The sequence below is a fragment of the Diabrotica undecimpunctata genome, chromosome 8, assembly GCF_040954645.1.
Source record: "Diabrotica undecimpunctata isolate CICGRU chromosome 8, icDiaUnde3, whole genome shotgun sequence".
NCBI classification, from domain to species: domain Eukaryota; kingdom Metazoa; phylum Arthropoda; class Insecta; order Coleoptera; family Chrysomelidae; genus Diabrotica; species Diabrotica undecimpunctata.
Genome location: NC_092810.1, coordinates 85,476,773 through 85,502,481, shown reverse-complemented (window position 1 = coordinate 85,502,481; position 25,709 = coordinate 85,476,773). Strand labels below are relative to the sequence as shown.

Here is a 25,709-nt window from a genome sequence, read left to right as displayed (position 1 = left end):
TTAATCCAAGATTAGTTTTTTACTTTCTTTTCAACCTTAATCTTACTGCTTTGATGTAATATTTTATTGACTTATCACGATATTCGATGAATCATGAAAAATATACAATATTAGGTCAATCCGCTAAAGGTTCTAGTACTTTTTCATGTTTAAGTCTCAATGAACGGACAGAGAACAAAGTTCCTGATTGGGTTTCCGAGAAATCTTAGAAGTCTTTCAGTGTCGTACAGTATGAGTTTACTTTTTAATGGGTATTAAAATAGAAATATATCTTAAAAAATGGATTTTATTATAATAAATTCATATTATCCAAGAGTAGAAAATGACCATCTGTGAGATATGCTTACCTTTTTGAAACATATTGTTGTCTTAAATCCAATGAACAACCTCTGAGTATTATGATCTCTGTTTTGCGTTAAATATATGAATAAAAAAATATCTATATATTCCTAGGTTGGCACAAGTAATTTCTACCAAAACAAAGACAGACAAACATATTGAAACAAGACAGACACGAGAGAGTCAAAACTCTGAAGTACTGCCAAGTGAGCAAGCTACCTCAAGCTATCGTTCTAAAGCACTCCTTACTTATACTGTTTATTAAGGAAATTTCAGTTTATATATCAAACCTGTCAACCACAACACCAACAAAAGTAATAACATATAAACTGTATGAACGTACATGAACAGAAGAACAACATGGCTTTATATCAATAAGACCATATACCGACGCCTCCGCAGGCAGAAAATTAAAGAAAAAGCTCTTGAATACAATAAACCAGCATATTAATATTTTGTGGACCTGAAAAAGGCTTTCACAAGGTCCAACTGAGGTATGTCATTCACTTGTTATATACAAGAAACATATCGATATACATAACCAAAATAATCCAAAACATTTTTTAAAACAACAAAATAAAAGTAAAAATAAAAAAAGAGCTTACCGACCCGATCGAAGTTGACAGTGGGATAAGACGGAGAGAATACTCTACTATTTAACTTAAAACAACTTAAAATAATATGCTACGTAGATGATGCGATAATAATGGTTCAAAACGATAACGTGCAAGGTTGCGTCAAATGATCCGCTGAGTAGCAAATTGGAGGTATATGGAAAACTATAGTGAAATGTAGTGGTTTTGTCTATGCAACAAAATGGAACTTTTGTTTACCGGTTTTTTTACCGCGTGTTGCTTTCAGAGTTTGTGAAATTGATCAGTGACCATCGTACTGTGTAATAAGGAAGTGTTTATTAATAAAAAATGGATCCGTGTTTTATATGATTGGTATACAAATATATAATTGTTCACCCCATGAATAATACAAAAATCCTCAAGCACATAATATACACTACATGAAGAATTAGGACAATACTTTTTGTAATCATCTGATGATGAATCCTACAAAGATGGTCATTTTTCAATTTCGTCGATAAATTATTCACCATCGATATGTTCCATGGCAATAACACACGTCTTCACAGATCAATACGCGTCTGCAGGCTAGCAAAATAGGTTCCAATCGAAGCATCAGTGACAATAAACGCGTGTTGCATAAAAGCACCAATTTAATTCAACGTACTTATAAAACGCCTGTGGCAACAGAATTCCAGACAATAGAATTTGAGAACGCCGCGACACAGGCATCGAATGTCTCACCGACGTTGATGCATAAATGAGCATTTAAGACATTTCCTTCAGAGAACGCCGCGTTTTTTGTCGCCACCCGACAGGAGATGAAAATCTCGTGCATACAAGCAGCTTATCAGTTGCTGTAAATTTTTCTATACTTCAACGTAAAAAACCGGTCGGACATTCTATAACCCGTAATAAAGTTGGTAATTAGCAATAATAACTAATTACAGTCAAATTATAGGTATATTAAAAACTAAACTTGGTTTAAAGTTCACATTTAATTTTGTTAATACAAAATGTTAGAGTGATTGTTAAATATAATTAGTTTCTAAAACTTTTTTTACCTTGAAGAGCACGGAATGTTATAAATTTTGATGTGTTTTGAGATGTCTTTATAGTTACTCACTAAATAATTTTTCATTGCAAATAAATATTTCCACATTTAATTGCATTATTGAGTTGAACTGAAATACATATTTAAAGTGTTCATCCCGTGAATTTAGTAAACCTTTCTGTTGTTTGTTTTTGTTTATCTAAGATACAAGAGTACATCTCACACTTTGTAGTTTTTTTTGGTATTTTCTACAAACACGACAATATCCATCATAGGTTTTCTAAAAGTAAATGGATACCACATTAACGTTGCTTCTTTACACCTATTTTATAGCTATTTTATAATGAAAAGTTCATTTGTTGTTAACGAACCTTATGTATGTAAATCCTATTAATTACGACTACTGTACCTCCTCCAATAAGTATATAAAACGCCGGCAGGTGGAATGCAAAAATTATTTTAAATGTTTGTCCAAGTATATCAATAGCAATATATCCAATAATATTGGGAAAATTTCTCCACATTAAATTAGAACTGCGTATAGTATTTAATTAGTTTCTGTTATAATCTATTTATCTATCTATCTATGTATCTATCTATCTATCTATCTATCTATCTATCTATCTATCTATCTATCTATCTATCTATCTATCTATCTATCTATCTATCTATCTATCTATCTATCTATCTATCTATCTATCTATCTATCTATCTATCTATCTATCTATCTATCTATCTATCTATCTATCTATCTATCTATCTATCTATCTATCTATCTATCTATCTATCTATCTATCTATCTATCTATCTATCTATCTATCTATCTATCTATCTATCTATCTATCTATCTATCTATCTATCTATCTAACTATCTATCTATCTATCTATCTATCTATCTATCTATCTATCTATCTATCTATCTATCTATCTATCTATCTATCTATCTATCTATCTATCTATCTATCTATCTATCTATCTATCTATCTATCTATCTATCTATCTATCTATCTATCTATCTATCTATCTATCTATCTATCTATCTATCTATCTATCTATCTATCTATCTATCTATCTATCTATCTATCTATCTATCTATCTATCTATCTATCTATCTATCTATCTATCTATCTATCTATCTATCTATCTATCTATCTATCTATCTATCTATCTATCTATCTATCTATCTATCTATCTATCTATCTATCTATCTATCTATCTATCTATCTATCTATCTATCTATCTATCTATCTATCTATCTATCTATCTATCTATCTATCTATCTATCTATCTATCTATCTATCTATCTATCTATCTATCTATCTATCTATCTATCTATCTATCTATCTATCTATCTATCTATCTATCTATCTATCTATCTATCTATCTATCTATCTATCTATCTATCTATCTATCTATCTATCTATCTATCTATCTATCTATCTATCTATCTATCTATCTATCTATCTATCTATCTATCTATCTATCTATCTATCTATCTATCTATCTATCTATCTATCTATCTATCTATCTATCTATCTATCTATCTATCTATCTATCTATCTATCTATCTATCTATCTATCTATCTATCTATCTATCTATCTATCTATCTATCTATCTATCTATCTATCTATCTATCTATCTATCTATCTATCTATCTATCTATCTATCTATCTATCTATCTATCTATCTATCTATCTATCTATCTATCTATCTATCTATCTATCTATCTATCTATCTATCTATCTATCTATCTATCTATCTATCTATCTATCTATCTATCTATCTATCTATCTATCTATCTATCTATCTATCTATCTATCTATCTATCTATCTATCTATCTATCTATCTATCTATCTATCTATCTATCTATCTATCTATCTATCTATCTATCTATCTATCTATCTATCTATCTATCTATCTATCTATCTATCTATCTATCTATCTATCTATCTATCTATCTATCTATCTATCTATCTATCTATCTATCTATCTATCTATCTATCTATCTATCTATCTATCTATCTATCTATCTATCTATCTATCTATCTATCTATCTATCTATCTATCTATCTATCTATCTATCTATCTATCTATCTATCTATCTATCTATCTATCTATCTATCTATCTATCTATCTATCTATCTATCTATCTATCTATCTATCTATCTATCTATCTATCTATCTATCTATCTATCTATCTATCTATCTATCTATCTATCTATCTATCTATCTATCTATCTATCTATCTATCTATCTATCTATCTATCTATCTATCTATCTATCTATCTATCTATCTATCTATCTATCTATCTATCTATCTATCTATCTATCTATCTATCTATCTATCTATCTATCTATCTATCTATCTATCTATCTATCTATCTATCTATCTATCTATCTATCTATCTATCTATCTATCTATCTATCTATCTATCTATCTATCTATCTATCTATCTATCTATCTATCTATCTATCTATCTATCTATCTATCTATCTATCTATCTATCTATCTATCTATCTATCTATCTATCTATCTATCTATCTATCTATCTATCTATCTATCTATCTATCTATCTATCTATCTATCTATCTATCTATCTATCTATCTATCTATCTATCTATCTATCTATCTATCTATCTATCTATCTATCTATCTATCTATCTATCTATCTATCTATCTATCTATCTATCTATCTATCTATCTATCTATCTATCTATCTATCTATCTATCTATCTATCTATCTATCTATCTATCTATCTATCTATCTATCTATCTATCTATCTATCTATCTATCTATCTATCTATCTATCTATCTATCTATCTATCTATCTATCTATCTATCTATCTATCTATCTATCTATCTATCTATCTATCTATCTATCTATCTATCTATCTATCTATCTATCTATCTATCTATCTATCTATCTATCTATCTATCTATCTATCTATCTATCTATCTATCTATCTATCTATCTATCTATCTATCTATCTATCTATCTATCTATCTATCTATCTATCTATCTATCTATCTATCTATCTATCTATCTATCTATCTATCTATCTATCTATCTATCTATCTATCTATCTATCTATCTATCTATCTATCTATCTATCTATCTATCTATCTATCTATCTATCTATCTATCTATCTATCTATCTATCTATCTATCTATCTATCTATCTATCTATCTATCTATCTATCTATCTATCTATATCTATCTATATCTATCTATATCTATCTATATCTATCTATATCTATCTATATCTATCTATATCTATCTATATCTATCTATATCTATCTATATCTATCTATCTATCTATCTATCTATCTATCTATCTATCTATCTATCTATCTATCTATCTATCTATCTATCTATCTATCTATCTATCTATATCTATCTATATATCTACTAGAGCCCTTTTTATACCAAGTTCGGATATAGGTCACCCCCTCTGACTTCCGTTCTTCTCTGCACATTTAGATTTTCGTCTATCTGGACCGGCATATCTCTTTAAATCATTTGCCCACCTTATCTGTGTCTTTCTTTTGATCGTTTTGACTTCCAGGGTATCCAGTGCAGCACTTGTTTACTCCATCTATTGTCCTCTTGCCTGTTGTTATGGCCCACAAATTTCCACTTTATATCTGTTGCTTTTTCATTATAACATGTTTTACCTTCGTAACATTTTATATCCACTCCTTAAGTTTTCTGTCTTTCAAGCCGATTCCCAATATTTGCCTTTTCATTGCTTTCTGGTTGTTTGGGTCGCTAATTTATCCTTGTTTGACCGTATCATTTTCCTTGTTTGGCATCCGTATGTCATCACTGTTAGAAATCACTGATCGAGGAATTTTGTCGTAAGGTATTCCGGATATTTATGATTTGTTAAGATAATAGCTATCTTTATTCGACGTTTTATCTCCATAGTCTGATTTTTTTCCTTAAATTTGATGATTGGTCTCAAATATATGGAGCTTGAGATCTATTCCATCTTATTATTTTGTATTTCTAGTGTGATATTATCTGAGGTCTTACTCATTGTTTTCTCATATATACTTTTAAGACTTGTATGTCGTACTTCTCTATCTAGTTCCAAAAGCATATTCTCTAACTCTTCCACCACTTCCATCACTCCATTTATTATTATTTCTTTCTATGGCTTATTTAGTTTGTTGAACATATCCTCTAGAGCTTGGTTAAAGAGCTTTAATGATGTTGTGTTTTTTGCCTTATTCCTCTGTTCATTGCTGTTGGCTTCGTTAGTTTATGCATCTGAATTTGTGTTTTTGATTTCTGGTGTATATTGCCAGTAAGCTCAGTATATATGTAGTCTACCCTACTACTGTGTAGTAAGCATTTTATTACCAAATGTTTGACACCGTCAAAAAGCTTTCTCAAATTCTACAAATGCTGCATTTATCGGGATGTTATATTCATTTTATTTTTCGATTAGGATTTTCACAGTTAACAGTTAAATGGTTACTTGGTTCTAATAGCCTAAGACTGCAGGATCACTACGTTCATAACGTAGTTAATCAAACTCATATTTTTACATACATTTAATATTAGGAGAATACGTTCCTAGTAGGTTGCCAGTCAAAAAGTGGCCGCAAATATTTTTAATTCAATTAATCGTATTTACTTTTTGACAATAATGTTATTTCGTTCATTTATTTTTTAAATAAACTACGCTGCTCATTTCGTATATGCATGATTTTTATATCAAATTAAATCTATGTTTTTTCGTAATGTGATAATATAAGTTTGCCTGAGAAAAAATGATCGAAAACTAGGATTGCGAGCTGTTAAGAACGCGAGATATCAAAAATAAAATAAAAGACAGCTAGCGCGTAACGCTACTGGTTTAAAGTGTCAGTTGTGTGAGGTTTTAAAGCATGCGTCAATAGATATATAATAATATACATATTTATCATCATCATCATCAACCTGTATGCATCCGCTGGTGGACATAGGTCTCCATCAGCTCTTTCCATATGTCTCTGTCTTGTGCGGCTTGCATCCAGTTACTGCTAACACGCTTCAGGTCGTCAGTCCATCTAGTTGGTGGGCGTCCTCTGCTCCGTATTGCTTCTTGTCTTGGTCTTCACTCTAAAATACGTTTTATCCATCGGTTGTCTGATAATCTGGCGACGTGTCCTGTCAAATTTCATTTTAGCGACGTAATTTTTTCGATGGCGTTTGTTGTTTTTGTTCTACGGCGTATTTCTTCGTTTGGGGTTTGGTCTCTCAGAGAGACACCCAATATCTGGCGCTCCATAATCCTCTGAGTCACACGGATCTTATTCACTACCTTTTTTTTGTGTCAGTGTTTCCGCTCCATAAGTGAGTACAGGTAACCCACATTGGTCACAGATTTTCCTGAGACAGATGGGTAGGTCCGATTTAAATACATATTTTAACTTACCAAACGCTGCCCAGTCTAATCCTTTGCGATTTGGAAGTTTATATGTCTGGTTATCTCTTCCTAATCGAATTTCATGTATTAAGTACTTATACAATGTAGTCTTCACAATATGTGTTCCATCAACAGCAATATTTCGATTTAGCACCAGATTAGTCATTATTTGCGCCTTGTTCATATTAATCTTTAGTCCGACCTCCAAGGGAGCCTGATAGAATTGTTTAAACATTATTATTGCATCATCCATACGGCTATAAGGACGATGTCATCTGCAAATCTCAAATGACTAAAGTTTCTCTCCATTTATGTTGATACCATGCTAATTCAGATGTGCCTTTTTACAATGATGTTATAAAAGCCTCGTGAATAACTTTGGGGAGACTCCTTACCGTACTCCTCGCTGTATACAGAATTTATTTGTTTCTTGTTCAGATAGTCTTACGCTAGCTGTGGCATTTTGGTAGATATATTTGATTATGTTAGTGTAGCGATGGTCTATTCGACATTCTGTCAATGCTTTTAACGTTCTTTGATGGCTTATGGTGTCGAATGCTTTCTTGTAGTCGACAAATATCAGTGCCAATGGTTTGTTGTATTCTGCAGACTTCTCTTTCAGGTTCTTTATCACTTAGTTAGCGGTTGTTAGTGCTGTATTCCAATCTAAATCCAGCTTGTTCTCTAGGCTGATAGAAGTCTAATTTAGCGTCCAGTCTTTTTTTAATAATTCTTTTGAAAAGTTTATATATGTGTGAAAGCACAAAAACTGATAGGACAGTAGTTTTTTAGATCTGTTATGTCTCCTTGCCTGTATAATAAAATAATGACTGCATTGTTCCATTGAGGAAGGGGTTTTTCCTTGGTAGATGCATTCGGTAAAAAGCTTGGCCAAAGCCTGAATAATTTTATTTCCACCTAGTTTGATCGCTCGGATCACTACTAAGTTATCGCCAGGGGATTTATTGTTCTTTATTTCTAAAAATGCCGTTTTGATTTCGTATGGGGGATTCGTATTGGGGGGTTATCCAAGATGGCAGAAAGTAAAAATGTCCCGTCACCTCTCTCTATAGTTGAAGAGGTAGATTTTAAAGAGAATACATTTAAATGTTGTCAAACTAAGCCTAATAAAACACTCCTTTGTATAGTATGTGGAAATAGTTATCACATCTCATGTGCTGTGAAAAACAAAGTGAAATTCTTCAAGATAGGGGATTCACGTGTAATTTGTTGTCTACATTACAAATTTAACTGTTGAGATTGAGGAAAGCACAAAAACGAATCTTAATCATTTCACAACGGGGAGGTCAGAGAATAAAACGAACGATGAAGGATATCAGATTGTGACAAAAAGACGCAAGAAAATAATGGGAACTGGAATTGGTAATAAGGATTTCCATGGAAAATTCGAAAAACCAGACAAAAAATTGTGGCTATTTATCTCAAAAGTTCCGGATAGTGTTAATGCGGACCACATCAAGAGTTTCATAATAACTAAGACAAACTGTGCGGACATACAAGTAAAATTGTTACCAACTGACCATAAAAAAAGGGATAATAAATGTTTTATGATAGGTGTACTACCTGACTTAAGCAAAGAAATTTACAATCCTGCTTTTTAGCCGAAAAAAATTGGCATTGAACGATTTAACTTTAGGTTAGGAAGAAGATTTTTAGATCGAGAGCATCACAATAGAGGTCTGTCAACTGGAGAAGATAGACCAAACCCTTTTTTAGTCAAGTAAATCCAAGAGAGATGTTACTTTTATCATCACCAGACAGTTGTTTAAAAATATTGCAACTAAATGCTCAATTTTTGACAAATAAATTACTCAAACTTGAAGTCTTAACATTGCAAGAAACAACCTGATATAATTTGTCTATCAAAACATTGGTGTACTGAAGAAAACATACAATTTATGACCCTGAATGGATACAACATCGCCTCCTATTTTTGTCGAAAGTTCCATATCCATGGAGGATCCATCATATACATCAAAGCTGACATTAAGTTCAAAACATTAGATGTCTCTAACTTTAGTGAAGAAATGGTGTGTGAGTGCTGTGCGATTTCTCTGTTTATAGCCAATAGGAAAATTTGTGTTATTAGTGTTTATCGTTCGCCATCAGGAGAAGTTTAGAGTTTTCTGTGTACATTACATAATATATTGGAGCTATGTAGTAAGTCATATCATAATATTTATATTTGTGGGGATCCAAACATTGATTATCTTGTCATGTCTAATAATAAGCAATCTTTTAACGAGTTTTTAGTAAGTTATAATCTGAGAGTCACGTCTGAGGTTCCTACAAGAGTTTTCGTAGATAAATTGGGTAAAACATCAACTACAAAATTGGACTACATATTGACAAATATCGAACAACATCTTTATAAATCAAATGTTTTCGAGGGGCACTTCAGTGACCATAAAGTATTTTCACTTTTTGCAAGCCAATAAAGTATCGAAAAAAGATAAAAAAACCCATCAGTTTATTCACAATTGCATGCTGAATATGTCACAAATTCATTTGTTAGCATTTTAGATCACAATCTAAATTTATATTGTCGATTAAAAACACGGTATAAAGCACACAAAACAAATAAGGCTATATGGGTAATAAATGAGAATGTGAAATAGGTGAGAATAGATGGAGATATGACGCAGGTCTTTGATATTGAAAATGGAGTTAGACAAGGGGACGCCTTATCAACAACACTTTTTAATCTAACTTTAGAAGCTGTTGTTAGAAAACTGGATGTAAACGGCTGTATTAATACAAGATCTATGCAAATATGCGCATATGCGGATGATGTTGCCATAATAAGCCGCAACAAAAAGGTATTGAGCGAAAAAGTCATAGAACTGAAACGAGAAGCTGCTACGTTTGGTCTATATATAAATGAAAGCAAAACAAAATATATGGAGTGCACAAAATCGAATGAACATGAGAATCTGAAGGTAGACAACCATACCTACAAATATGCCTCCACTTTTCCCTACCTAGGCTCAATAATAAATGACAGCAACAACATCAGTCAAGAAATACAAGCACGGATTCTTAGCGGTAATAAGTTACTGAATCGTGAGTCTAAGCTGAGAATCTACAAAACAGTAATTAGACCAGTGGTCACATATGGATGTGAAACGTGGACCCTCTCAACCACTGATGAAAATCAACTGAGAATATTTGAGCGCAAAATACTAAGGAAGATATTTGGACCAACCCAATGCACCGATAGTTCGTGGAGAATTAAAATGAACCACGAGCTGGATAAACTAATGCAGAGCGCAGATATTGTCAGATTTGTAAAATCACAAAGACTAAACTGGCTTGGTCACCTAGAAAGAATGCCAGATAATCGAGCTGTAAAAGTAGTCCAGAGATGGAAACCCCAAGGAAACAGAACAAGAGGAAGGCCCCGTAAAAGATGGATAGACGACGTAGAGAGGGATCTTAAAACCATGAACATCAGGCAGTGGCGAAGGAAAGTATCCGACAGGGCAGAATGGAAGAACATTGTTAAGCAGGCCAAGACTCACAAAGGGTTGTAGCGACATTAGAAGAAGAAGAAGGGTAATAAATGAGGTAAGACACGCTCTGGTGAAAAACTAAAAAATCTACACAGGATAGCAAAAAATATAGGGAGTCTCGAGTCTCAAGATACCTATAAACAGCCAAAAAAGGAATATAATTCTCTCTCATAGTGACTTAATTAGTCAATCTTACAATATACCAAAAACAATTTGGAATTTAGTAAACAGTGAAACCGGTAGGCAAAAGAACAGGTCTGATATTATTATACATTATGATAATAAAATTATTACCAAGTCTTATAATACTGCTAATTCGTTTGCCTCATATTTTGCTACAATACCAGAATACAATCTTCAAACTCATTTTGGCACATCGTTGCCTTCTTCTTGTACTACCTCAAAAATGTGTAACAAAACATTTTTCTTTTTACCCTTAACTCCAATTGAAATAAAAAATACAATCGATCAACTAAAAAATAAGCCTAGTACTGGTATTGACAATATATCTGTAAAAATAATAAAACTGATAAGTGATCATATATCGATTCCTTTAACCCATTTAGTTAATCTCTCAATAACAACCAGCCAATTTCTATCCATATTTAAAATGGCAAAAGTTATTCCAATCTTCAAAAAGAATGACTCTCATGATATTTCAAATTATAGACCAGTATCTGTCCTTAGCATAATTTCCAAAGTAACAGAGACGGTTGTATAAAACAGAATGTTTAATTTTACAGAAGAATACAATTTATTAACTCCAAACCAACACGGCTTTAGATAAAAAAAGTCAACACTCATGGCTGCATGCAGCTTGTTTGAGCGTATTTATGATGGATTAGATAGTAGAAACCACGTGGCAGGAATATTTTTGATCTATCACGTGCTTTTGACTGCTTAGACATAACATTTATTCGCAATAAATTATATAATGTTGGTTTTAGAGGGATATTTCTAGAATGGGTAATAAATTTCTTAAGTGACAGGAAGAATGCTGTTAAAATAAAAGAATCAAGCTCAGAACCATACACGACAAATAAAGGAGTACCACAGGGATCCTTGCTAGGACCATTATTATTCCTAATTTTTATTAACGACCTACCAGATCACATAAGGGCACTTATAATATCAATGATTGCTGATGATACTTCGTTAATAGTCTCTGCACGTACACTCGAGGAATTAAAAATGACAATAAAGACTGTTGACTCTTGACTGCTTTATATGCTGGTGTAATACCAACAAACTAATATTAAATATTGACAAGACGGAAATTATTTATTTTCATTCATACAACTCATCTACCTATGACTATATCTTAACCTTCCATGATAGAAACAATATGTTATCTTCCACTCACTCTACAAAGTTTTTGGGTGTGTTCATTGATTGTAATCTCAAATGGTCAGAGCAAGTAAATTCAGTGAACATGCAGTTGAATAAAGCTTTTTATGCTATATCTAGAATTAAAAACACACTACTCATCTCGGCATTAATGAACGTTTATTATAGCCTTGCTTACAGCCACATGTGCTATAATGTAATTTTGTGGAGGAACTCAGTAAATAGTAACAAAGTGTTCATTACCAAAAAAAATTATCCGTACAATTTTTAATTTGGATTATCAACAATCTTGTAAACCAATTTTTATTAAACATCAAATTTTAACTTTCTAATGCCTATATATCTATAAATGTTTACTTTATGTAAAAGAGGAAATCAATACATTTCCAGTAAATTCAGACAATCACTATTACAATACAAGAAGTGCTGGATATTTACGAGTTCCTAAAAACAGAACATCCAAAATTTCAAAATTGCTTCAGATATATGGGACTGACTTTATACAATCATTTGCCAAAAACTGTGAAAGAAATACCACTTTCCTCTAAATTAAAAAAAAATGTTAAAGATTTACTCTTAAGAAAAGCATATTATTCTATTAATGAATATCTTGAGGACAAACTGCAGTAGCTTCATATTTTACTTGTAAAAATGTTATTTTATATATTTTATGTTTTGTCAATTTTGTAACACTGTGAATATTGTATTATACACATTAATGTTTTTTATACTGAATTCTGTAGTGACGTATCCTATACATTTATTTTGAATGTCTTACAGGATCAATAAAGTATGACTATGACTACGACTATGACTATGGAGTTATTGCTGGCATTAATTCTGATACCTGGTTTGTGATTTTGAGTAGGGGCTGATCTTGCCTTTCGTTGGTGCTCCCATACTTTTCGCGATTAAAGGATTCGACAACCTCAAGGATTTTGGTTCTATCAGTAGTAATGTTTCCATCTTTGTTTTTTATTTTGTATATATTTTCTTGCCTATGTTGTTCGTATTTCGCCTTAAAACTTTTAAACTTTTTTTTTCTTGAATTGTTTTAGTTATTTCTCTTGTATTTTTTTCTCTTGCGTCTTTTCGGATTGACTGGTCTATATCTTTATTTAATTTCTTCATTGTTGTTTAGTTGGAGCCGTTGGAGCCAATAACTTATTTATTTCTTCAGGTGGGTTTTCCACCTGAAGAAATAAATAGGTAAAGTCCTTGAGAATATTCTTGTGCGACCGTACGGTTCTCATTTCTACTACTTGTCATTTCTCCATTATTGTTCTTTATATTATTTACTTCGGTTTTGACTAGTGTATGTCTTATGCATTTAAAGGTACTATTTTTGTCTATTATGGTTTCGATTTGTTCCCCCTGCTTCCAAGCATTTAAGCATAGCCTCAGAGTCCACGCTTCCACTTTATACAGTAGTACTGAAAAGTTATAGCCTTATTTCATTCTAACGCGAAAGTCAATACTGAGATCGTGGCTGCAAAGTACGTTCCTTATCTTTACAAAAGCAACCCGGTATTGTTCTATTCGGCTTTTAATTTCTACGGTTGGATCCCAGCTCTCATTGATATTACTGCCGGGATACGCGAGTTTCTCTACTTTTTCCAGTATATCTCTCCGACTTTTATAAAGTTATCCTCTATATAATTTTGTTACTACTAACTATCGTATATTTAGTTTTCTTAACGTTGAGTTTTAATCCTTACTGATCACCGGTTTATTTTATTTTGTTCGTTATATATAATATTATATAATATTTTTCACGATTACACCATTCAGAATAAAACCTTCTGTTGTCTCCATTAAGGATTCCTTAAATATTTTCTCTCAATACAATTTAAAAAGTAAGGCGATATTTAACAGTCTTGTTCCACTCCTCTTCTTATATTTATTTCATCTGACAGTTCTTGTTCAATTTTTATTCATGCCACTTAATGCCAGTATAGATTTGTAATTACTCGTAAATTTTTATCGTCCAATCCAGCTGTTTTCAATATTTCTAACATTTTGTTATGTTGGATCTTGCCTTTTTAAAATTGCACAGATGTATACATTTTGGTTTTTATCTCTGCATCTCTGGATTAGTACTTGTATACTGAACAAGGCTTTTGTTGTATCCAAGTGACTCATAAATTCTAATTGAGTATTGCTAATTCTCTCTAATATCGTGTATATTCTGCTATGTATTACTCATAGGAATATTTTCAAAACGGGACTTATTAGACTTATTGTCCGATAATTACTACATGTCTTTGCATGATGTTTCTTTGGTATTGTGATAAATCTCGACTGAAGCCAATCAATTGGTAATATCCCAGTGTCATAAATTCTATTAAAGAGACCACATAGTTCTTTAATTCCATTTTTTCCCAAAAACTTTAGTATTTCAGCACTTATTTCATCTGGACCAAGTGCTTTCCTATTTTTGCCGCGTGTATTTCTCATGCAACCTTACTTTCTGTTATAGATGGATCTGTTATAGTAATCGGTGTATAGTGTTCTACTCCTTCATCTAAAATTATTCAGAAATGTAGTTTTTCCATTCTTTTAACTGTTAATTGATTTTTAATATTCTGTGTCCGTTTTTTTCTTCTAAACTTTGGGATAGTTTTCGTATATTTTTGGCTATCTCTTTTAATTTCTTGCGCAGAGAAAATGTATATTTTTTTATAATGTTCGATTTCATTACATTTTTTACTATAAAATTGTGTTTTCGCATGTCTTGTCTTCTGCCTGATTATTGCATGGAACCTCTTGTATTTGTTTTTATTTTTATATCTGACTTCTCTTATTTGGTCCTAAATCGTGTTTATTTGTGGATGCTAATACTTTTTATAAATCATGATACAATTTTTCAATTTCTTCTTATTCATCATTTTGTGTGGGGGCATTGTAGGTAGTATATTCACATATTCACATTTATAGTTGTTGTTTGTATTTGTAACATTAGTATTCTGTCTAAGAATACGTTAAGAGGCCAATTGATATTTTCTTTCTTGCAGCTATGAAGAAGTGAATAAACATTCACGAAAACGTTATTAATGTTTAAAAATGTACTATTATATATATATATATATATATATATATATATATATATATATAATATATATATATATATATATATATATATATATATATATATATATATATATATATATATATATATATATATATATATATATATATATATATATATATATATATATATATATATATATATATTTATTCATTCTTTAACCTTCCATTCGTTACACCTGTGTACGCCTTTGGTCACACATGGTTCCCATCTCTAGCTGAAAAGAGGGCAAAAATACACAAACACACTTCTACATACGTACACACAACTCACATGGTGTGATTAATAATAGCACACACAACTCTTACTTTAGACCCACAACGACCGTCGCGTTGGTTCCTGTCATTTATACTCACAGAATGAACTGTTTTGGAAAAATGTTCTCTTCTCTTGGACAGCATCAGTGGTTTGTGATGAGTTCGTGAAAACTTATGCGTGAAGTGGTTTTTTTAGTCAGCTGATCCAAAAATTTTGGAATATTTTTCAGACAAAAATCGGTACGTTAATTAATGAAGTCTTTTAATTACTTATATTTCAAAAAAGTTGTTTACTTGTGTATTCTATGTCAGGTTTTATAATATTTAAATTATGTCGTAATGTTGAAACAGGTTATTTTTAAACGCCGCGGATATAGTTTTATTTCTATGCAACGGGAAGCCTAATTTTTGTTCTATACTTAGTTTTTGCGCAATATGTTAATTTAATTTATATCATATCATTGCCAGAATGTTTGTTCTTTTTAAATAGACCAAAATTGAAAAATAGATGCTAACGTCAACCTATTAAGTGTAAAATATTTTTAACTACACAAAGATGACAATTCAAACTTTTTATTGTAAGTTTCGGTTGTTTTCTTTCCCATACGAACAAAACTCAGTAAAATTATTTTTTTGATTTCTAAACACAATTTACTTTTTTTTTAAATATAATTAATGCATTACCGATATACTTTTTCCGGCTTTTATTAACTCGTCAACGTTGGTATTTTCTGTTTAAAAAGTTCTTTCTATATAGATAATTAAATCCTATGAGTTTAAAATGCTGTTTGTTTCGTTTAGTAAAATGAGAACATTGCCTTTAATATTTGTTATAATATAACTACTTACAGACGAATCTTTCCTTTACAAAAAATATTTACTATGACTCGTTAGTATTCTTTCTTAGTTTATCTCACAAACAATCAATCACAATGTTACAACTACTTATTGGATGCGGAGAGAGACTCGAATTATAGTTGATTTCAAGTAATCAATTGGACCATTCCCAGATAGTAAATATACTGTTTGAATTAGAATAGCACAAAAATAAATATATTATTATCATTTAAAAACACATTTTCATTACATTGTTTTAAACAAACTAGAGTTTGTATAAAAACTATAATTTAAATGCTAAATCGAAACTGCAAAGAAAATTTTCATTTCAATTCATTCATGTTTAGGCAGCTTATTGAAAATCGTATTTTATGGAATTAAGCCACAGTTGATAGTATCTAATAAAAATTACATTTTATATTTGTTTCGGCGTTTCGGTTTCAAATCCGGAATCGTTTATCCACAAGATTAGTATAAATATAATTTTTTGCCAAAATATGCTACAAGAAAACAGTTTCAGAACCTCTTATTGAAAATAATAACGAAGTATTTTTATTCCTTACTAGTAATTTTTTTATAAATTCAATATATTTTTATAAACTTATAAACCCATAATTATTTCTCTTACTTAAATAGACGAATACCTACAAAAATGAATATATATATATATATATATATATATATATATATATATATATATATATATATATATATATATATATATCAGCTCAAGGCCCTGAAACCTACAGGCCCAAGGCTTCAATGGTGTTCTCCCATTTCTTCCTATCTTGCGCAAGGTTTCTCCAGTTTTGTACTCCTAACAATCCCAAGTCTTTTTTTACTGACTCCAGCCATGTTCTTCGTAGTCATCTTTTTTTCTACATTCTAGCTACGTATTCGAGCCATCCTAGTCTTTGAACTTTCGCAATGTCTGAAATTATTTGTTTTCCATATATTTGCAATATTTCATGATTTGTTCTTCTTTTCCTGATATGCCCATCTTTTATATCTCCATATTCTTCTGAATATATTTTGCTCCCATCTATCTAGCTTCAGTTCTTTGTTTTTGCTTAAGATCCAGGTCTCGCTTGTATAAAGCAACGTTGGTACGATAACCGTTGTATATATTCTTCTGTTTGCTCTTTTGGATTTTTTATTTGTTATATTTTGTTATATTCTTTGTCTGGGGCCGATACTTTCCAAAACTGTCCTTTTTTTTTGGACTGAGGTGGAAACGTTCTAAACGGACTAGGGAAGGTGTCCCTAGTACTGTTGGACTCGATCCGGAAGGGGACACATGCTAACGCACGCTACCCAGTGTAGGGCCTCGTGCCCCGCATGCCCCCCTGGCCGGTCGCCTACCAACTAAAACCACCCCTTCTTCGACCCAGAATACCCCCGGACGAGTTCCTTAGAGAACGAAACATGGGAGTATCCTGCGCTGTCTGGACGGAATGTGCTAGGACTGTGCCAAGATTATCGTACAATTTACCTATGCTGCTATCCTGATAACGGGTAGCAGATAGGGGAGGTTCGGTTTCCTTACAGGCGAGGAAGATGTAATAGATAATACTTGTCGTTGTTAACCGGGAGTAGTGATGGTGTACGCAGACTAATGAGAGAGAGAGAGAGAGAGAAAAGGAAAAAAGAAAATATAGTAGGGTACGTGCTTAATGGCTAATAGGGCCATCACTTTTTTTTAGAACCTTTATTATCAATACATAGCCCAGTTTATGCGTTATCACGTACTTACGTTACTTACGTTATTATGTTACGCGGCGATTTTCGAAGATTGCGCAGCACGTGCCGATAAAGTGTAAGGTGCGGGAAGACACCTCCCTCATCTTGCTTGTTCAGCTCTTTCTATCATGGTCTTTCTTTTCATTATCTTTGTGATGTGGTCTATTATGTACTCAAAATTCTGTTTATTAAGCATCGCGATCTGCATTATGTTATTGGGCGTTATCGCTCCTAGCCTGTTCAGCAGCCTATTTTGTTCGGGTGCGAAGACATTACATTGGAAAATGCAATGCTCCGCGTCATACTTTACGTCGCATGTTGAGCACCTATCATCGTTGGATTTTTTGATAGTATGTGTGTAAGACCTGAAAGATTCATGTCCAGTCAAAAACTGTGTAAAGTAGTAATTCACTCGTTTAAACTTACATTGGTACCACGCCACCACATCAGGGATGAGCGTTTTGGTCCATTGAGCTTTCGTCGTCTGTGACTCCCATTCCGTTTGCCATTCTATAAGCATTTGTTCCCTTATGGTAGCTCTGGTCTGTGGGATGTGGCCGTTTTGGTTTTCATAGAGCAACTGCCGCTCTCTGGCCAGAAGGTGAATGGGGAGTGTACCCGCGATTGTCTGTAGGGCCACCGTGGACGTGGTTCTGTACGCACTCGTGACCTTAAGAAGAGGTTTTCTCTGTGCTCTTGTTAACAAATCTTTATACTTTTTATACCTAAGGACATCGATCCAGACGGGGGTTCCATATAGGAGGGTCGACTGCACAATATGTAGGTAAAGTCTTCTTTTATTGCTGCTTGGCCCCCCTAAGTTTGGTATTATTCGCTGGATGGCTGCTGTCTGTGCTTCCGCCTTCTTGGTCACTCTTGAGAGATGGCTTGAGAAACGCAAGCCTCTGTCCAAATCTATACCTAAATATTTAGCACAGTTGGTTGCTTTAAGCTCATTGCTACCTATCCGGAAGATCAATTCCGGTCCGTCTCTCGGGGCTTTAAGGATGACCGCTTCGGTCTTTCCACCCGACAATTCTAAGTTATTTCTCATCATCCACCTATTTACTTTATCAAAGCAGTTGTTTACTGCATCGACGACTTCCAAATAATTGTCACCCGTTGTTAAAATGGCTAAATCGTCAGCATAGGCTATTGCCATGCTATTTCTACCGTAGTCTATGTCTAGTACCCCATTATATAACACATTCCATAACGTTGGGCCTAGTACGGATCCTTGCGGTACACCGGCTGTCAGACTGATTTCTACATTTTTTGCCACAATTAGGTGTCTATCACTTAGATATCTTTTTATGATATTTACCAGGTATGCCGACACCTCGGCGATCTCTAGTCTATTAATGATGTGAGCCCAGTTTGCGGAATTAAACGCGTTCTTCACATCAAACATTGTTAGGACAGCCCATCTTCTTCTTGTGTTTTTTACGGTGTCTGTAATGTGTTTGACCGCATCTATCGCCGACCTTGATTTCCTAAATCCGTACTGTCTAGTCGAGATGATGTCTTTTTCACTCAACTCCTCTTCAAGGCGATTTTTAATAATGTTTTCGTATAGTTTCCCCATGCAGTCTAAGAGGCAAATCGGCCGATAAGAGTTGGCTTCGTCCGGATCTTTGCCGGGTTTCGGTATGAGTGTCAGTCTCGCACGTTTGAGGTCTTCGGGAAACTCTTGTCTCACAAGCAGCTGATTAAAGATGCGTATTACCGTTTCTGGTTTTAGCATTGTGATTAATTTGATCGCCTCTGGTGGCACACGATCTGGTCCAGAGGATTTACCTATCTTAATGGACTCTGCCGCTCTGGTGAATTCTGCAGTACTAATGCCTGCCGGAAAGATCTGTTCATTCTGTATGAAAGGTTTAATCTGTTTTGTGGGAAAGAGGGTACACACAATTTCCCGTCTTTTATCGTGGCACAAATCGTACGGGATCTCGGATCTCAGCGTTTTTGTGGCTATTTTGTACGCTTGGCCCCATACATCGTTTTCCAGCGCCTCGCACAGGTTATTCCAACAGGTACGCTTGGCTCTTTTTATCATTTTGTTTAATTCTTGTTTGGCGCTTTTGTATTCCTCCTTGGTCTGCTGAGTCCTCTCTCTTTGTGCGATCCGCCTGATTCTCAGGCATTCTGCCCGTTTTAGTTGTATTTCGTCGTTCCACCAGTACGGTACGGTATATGTGACATATTTACTCTTACTGCTTAGTCTGTGTACTCTAATGATTGCGTTTCTAAAGGTGGGAAAATCAGTAGCTTCTTCTTGTAAGTTTCTTATATTTTCAGTAAATCTTACTTTATTGAAAACGAGTGTCCTTCTGCCATTTCCTGGTGTGACCTTAGTGCCAATCTCGAAGGTGATGTATTTGTGGAACGTGAAAATATTATCCTCCAATACATCCCAGTTGTTTATTTTGTTGGCGTAATGATTTGATGCTAGGGTAACGTCTATATGACTCCGTGATACTCCTCTTTCAAAAGTATGTTTACCATTATTCAACACTACTAAATCAGCCGTAGAAATCCATTCATTCCATATTTCCCCTTTATTGTCATTCCGTGGGGACCCCCAAAAAATGAATTTGGCGTTTATATCGCCAACAATTATAAAGTGTTTCTCTGTAAGTGACGCCTCAATGATATTGTCTACCTTCTCTCGGTATAGTGTAATGTTAATGTTAGGTGAGATATAACAGGCTATTATTGATACGTCGTTCATGTTTACCTTAACGAAACCTTCTTTCTTCGTTATCTTCCTGATTTGCACACGTTTGTTCATTAAGTAGATGGCAACATCTGACCGTGTATCGGTAATCCAACCAAATTTCTTAACGATATTCACATTTGGTTCGGGGACTATTATAAGATCTGCATTTATTGCTAAGGCTTTAGCGTAAATCAGGTCGTGTGCCACCTTGGCCCTACCGATGTTCACTTGCAGGAACTTAAGTGTCTTCAACCCGTTCGAAGCCATTTTGGAGTCTATACCACTAGCCGTTTAGGTCACTTGATGAGGGGGGTTTCTTCAACCTATCCGCACCGGTCAATGACCGCGCTCGCCTGAGGGGTTGGAGAGGTAGGGGCAATTGAGTCCCTATCCGAGGGGGGAGGAGGGAGGGAGTTCGAACGCGAGCGCGAAGATACCTTAACACGTGTGAGTTCTTCCGCCGTGACCTCACATAATGAGTTAAATTCCTCCATTAACGAGGAGAAAGCAGCGCCGTTAAATACATCATCGTCCATTTTTCCCCGCTCCTCTCCAGAGGTGGATGGTTCTTCCTGAACGATTTCCATATTATGTATTTTCCGAGGTGCAGTATGCTGCGCCTGTAATAAGGGGGCCTCCGTACCCCTATTCTGGGAACCGAGCTTCGCCCTCTGCAGAGCCTCCCTAAAGGATCCACATTTCCCGCTTCCAATGCGGTGCTTTTCATTGCAGACCACACAGTGCTCCTCCTCTTTGCATTGCTCAAAGGTATGTCCTCCCTTTCCGCATCTGTGGCACATACCGCTACGGTCCGGGCCGGTACATCTGGTCGCTTCATGCTGATACGACCAGCATCTCTGACACCTTTTGACGACGTACCTTCTTTCCACTTCACATCTTACCAGACCCACCTTTAAATATCCCAGATCTAAAATCTTCTTAGCCGCTTGCGCCGTGAGGATGACAGTTGCAGCCTTAGTATAATTTCTCATTGGCCTAATTTGCTTTACAGAGAAGCTCGGCTTCCATCTACCGATCTCACGCTGAATGGCCGTCTTAATGTGTTCTTCCTCAACATTAGCGGTCATACCTCTAACATGTATAATCACGTTTCTTTCATTTCCTACCAGTTTCGCGGTAAGCCCATTCTCAGTTTTCGTGATGGCCTCTCTGATTTTCGTGGCAGCTCCCTGATCTTTATCTATTGTGATAAGTAGCTTTCCGTCGCGAGTGCTGCGCATGCTACGGATAGACTCTTTAGCCTCTGAGTTCCCGACGGCTTTCTCGACTCCCTCCAACAGTTGGGAGTAGGTAGAGTCACTCTTAGAGACGATAAAACCGTACGTTGGTCGTTCTCGTCGCGTGGCCGTCGTAAATATCTGAACAGTCGTGCCTCGGGTCTGTGCAAAGATAATCTCCGCCATTTTGCGAAGTTCCACTACTGGTATGTAGCTCACGTGGTGTAATGCCACGGAGTCCTCCGGCGAGGCCTCATCCCTGACACGCTCAAGTGCGTGCCAGAGTTCCTCCGCCGACTTAGGTCTTATTTTAATGACCATTTCTTTTTTGGTGCACTTCTCCATCCCTCTTCTTATTGATGTGGTGCTCTCAATAACCTCGAAGTCCCCTTCAAGGGTAGGAAGGTCAGGGTATCTGTCCCTATAGAGTCTCTGTACCGAAAATGTCATCTGTGGGTCGTTTGGCTCTAGGGCCACCACCTTTATGGAGCATTTCGTCTGCAGGGGGTTCATAATCTCCACCGTGGTCTTCTTATAAATACTATCGGGCCAGTCATACCTCACGTGCCTCTGGAAATCCGCAAAGGTGCTGACTCCTTCGAGGCTTGTTACTCTCACCGCTGCCGGCGGGCCGTGTCACGCGTCAGTCTGTGTCCCGCATTCAACTGTGGCGGGTTTCGCTCTTGTGTCCATGTGATCGACCATGTCCACTTGCGTGTCCATGTCGACCGTCATCCGCTCCACCGGTTCTGTTGAGTTCCTCTGGAGCCAGTTCTTGTAGTGCTCCATCTTTTGGAGCGCGTGTCTCTTAATAATCTGCCTGTATTTTTCTTTAATCGGTTTGGCAGTATTGGGGTACTCTTGAATGAGGCTGGTGAGCCTCCCCAGTTGTTTCCCTAGGTCTTCGAGGTATTCCATCAACTCGATTGCCTTGCTGCATGTTTTTTCTTGTAGGTTTCTTTGAAGAAGTCTTCATAATTGGCCTTTCTTTTCAGTGTATTAGAGTCAGGAAGGGAATTTATCCTCCTCCTGGCCTGGTCCGGTCTTCCCGATTCGTCTTCCCGTCCGCTCGGGTCGCCCGCGGTTTTTGTAACATAGTTTAGTGACATTTTGTTCCCACAAGTAGCTAGGGAAATACTTCTCACCACCACAGAGCCCCGCGTGTGGTGGTAAGACTACGTACAACGGGGGTTCGCCAGGTGCCCCGAGCCGTTCGTGGCCAACTGTCGTGTGGTCATTCATCCTTCGGCACGGTTTCTAACACCTTAGATTCCGGGTTTTTTCCCGCTAGTTTACTCCATCGGATTTTTGATCAGGTTTTCTCCTGCGGGGGGTGAGGAATAGAAAGGGTCAGAAGGTGGAAGGCGTCGCAATTGGGACTTATTGCGGCGCCTTGTAGCGTCCGGTGGCAAAGTCCTGCGGCCACCCGGCGCAACGCCCTCGGACACTGGACTGTTCTTAGTTTCACCGATCGTGCTCCCCAGTATTTTACACAGAGTAATACTAGGGACCAAGACTAGTTACTCGGCCCTCCCACCGACGTCGAGGTAAAAAACACAGTCCAGGGAGGGTTCCAAAACTGTCCTAAATGTTTATTTTTTTCATACTTTGTTTTCTCTTCATTTACTTCTAGTCTAAACTCCCTGGCTGTTATCTCGAGTCTTTAAAAATTTCTCTGAATTTTTTTTTGGTCTTTTTGTTATTAGGGGAAGATTGTCCGCGTATGCTACGCATTGAAGTTTGTGGTAGTAGATTGAGCCTTTATTGTGTATATTACTTTACACTTTTGTATTTATAAATACAATAGTCACCTTTCGTAGGCCTCTAGTGATGTTAAAGCTGTCCTTTTAGTGATGTTAAGGCATGACATTCTATCATAACTTATTTTTGAACGTTTGAAACCACTAAATATATGGGAAAAACCCTTTAAATGTAGTTAGATCACCTTTGAATTACATCTTTGATTAAAAAACTAGAATGTTTAAGCTTAAGTTATAAACGGAATTAGTCACATGGTAACGTAGGACTCCACTGGGAAACTACGCTCTAAAACTGGGGAGAGTTTCACTGCTCAACTACGGAATTCACCAAAATTAACTTAGGCTCATAATATACCTCTCTCTCTCTCCAATGGCGCTACAGATTAAGTCGATCCTTGGCCTTGGAGGAGGCCTTGGAGGAGGCCTTGGAGGCCTTGGAGGATGAAGTCCGCTGCCACTTCATCCTCTCACCTTTTCCGTGGCCTTCCTTTTGGTCTCGCGCCCTGCATTTTACTGTCTAAAGCTCTTCTTAGCAATCTTTCGGTCTCCATTGTAACAACATGACCAGCCCATCGAAGTCTCTGAAGTTTAACGAATTCTGAGATTGGTGCCTCTTTGAACAGTTGGTAGAGTTCATGGTTGTACCTGAATCTATATACTACGTTTTCATTAATAGGTCCAAATATCTTTCTTAGAATCGTGGCATAACTATTGATGCGATAATTAGTTGCACAGTACTGCCAGTATAGAGAAGGCGAAAAGCTCGGGTTCGTTCGGAAAAATATTCTCATGTTTTTTTTTTTCATAATCACTTTCATGAGATACCCCAAAATAAGGTTCAAGAGGTCGCCCAGGCGAAAAGTTGTTAAAATTTTTTTAAACAATTTATTTTAAACAAATTGTAGCAATAATTTTTTTCGGTCCGGACATTTTTTTGAATTTCTTGAATAGTTCTAAACAAAATAGGTCTCTAATAAATAATAAATAATTTAAAACTGAGAAAAACGAAAAAGAGAAAGACTCAAAAACACAAGTAAAAAACATAATTTTTGAATTCACCAAGGACCTAAGTTCAAGTTACACCAGTGGTACATACCAAATATGCATATATATTTTGTAGGTGCAGTAAAATAAAAACGTCTTAATTCTAGTTTTTATATCATGCGAAATGAAAAATAAAATCTTGTATGTACCACTGGTGTTACCGGATGATTACGCCCATTGAGCAATAACCATCCTCAGGCCAGAGGTCCTCTGGGTGGATTATGTTGCTCCCGAATGTAATCATCTTAATCACACTCTTGGTGTAGAAATAACTATTAAACCATTATTTTTTAATTGATAATGAAGCGCGTATGGCAGGGCGGGCGCTCATTCGTACAAGCGTACAATGAGAATTTAAACCAGCAAAAATGTGTACCCAATATCTTGTTTCTGTCTTTTATAAACACCGCATCCTGAGCGCCCGTCCTGTTGTAAGCGCTTCATTAACAATATTTTAAAATAAAATAGGCCTAAAATACTTTTAGGAAATAATAGTACAAGGTTTGACCTTAAATTTAGGTTCCTAATCAATTTAAAAAAAAAATTACTTATGGTTTGAGCATTAAAAATCGTTTTTTCTCAGTCAAAATTTGCGTTTTTCTCAGTTTTAAATAACTCGAAAACGAACAAGTTTACAAAAAAACTACAGGAAACTTATTTTGTTCAGAATGATCCAAAAAATTCAAAAAAAATTTGTCCAGGCCAAAAAAAATTGAGTGTTACAATTTGTTTAAAAAAACTTATTTTGTGGTAT

The 25,709-nt window shown here is 34.9% G+C and overlaps 1 protein-coding gene across 2 annotated transcripts in view; it reads left to right on the top strand.

Annotated features, from left to right (window-relative positions):
• The window catches only part of Nost (Nostrin), a 410,702-nt gene that overhangs the window by 246,893 nt on the left and 138,100 nt on the right, over nucleotides 1–25,709 (top strand). Inside the window, exon 1 of one of the 2 annotated variants that reach the window (XM_072540546.1) lies at nucleotides 15,627–15,854. The exons of the other annotated variant lie outside the window; for it this stretch is intronic. The gene's annotated coding sequence lies outside the window, so the exon portion shown is untranslated. Of the gene's footprint in view, nucleotides 1–15,626; nucleotides 15,855–25,709 lie in introns of those variants that run through there. 2 annotated transcript variants of the gene reach the window in all.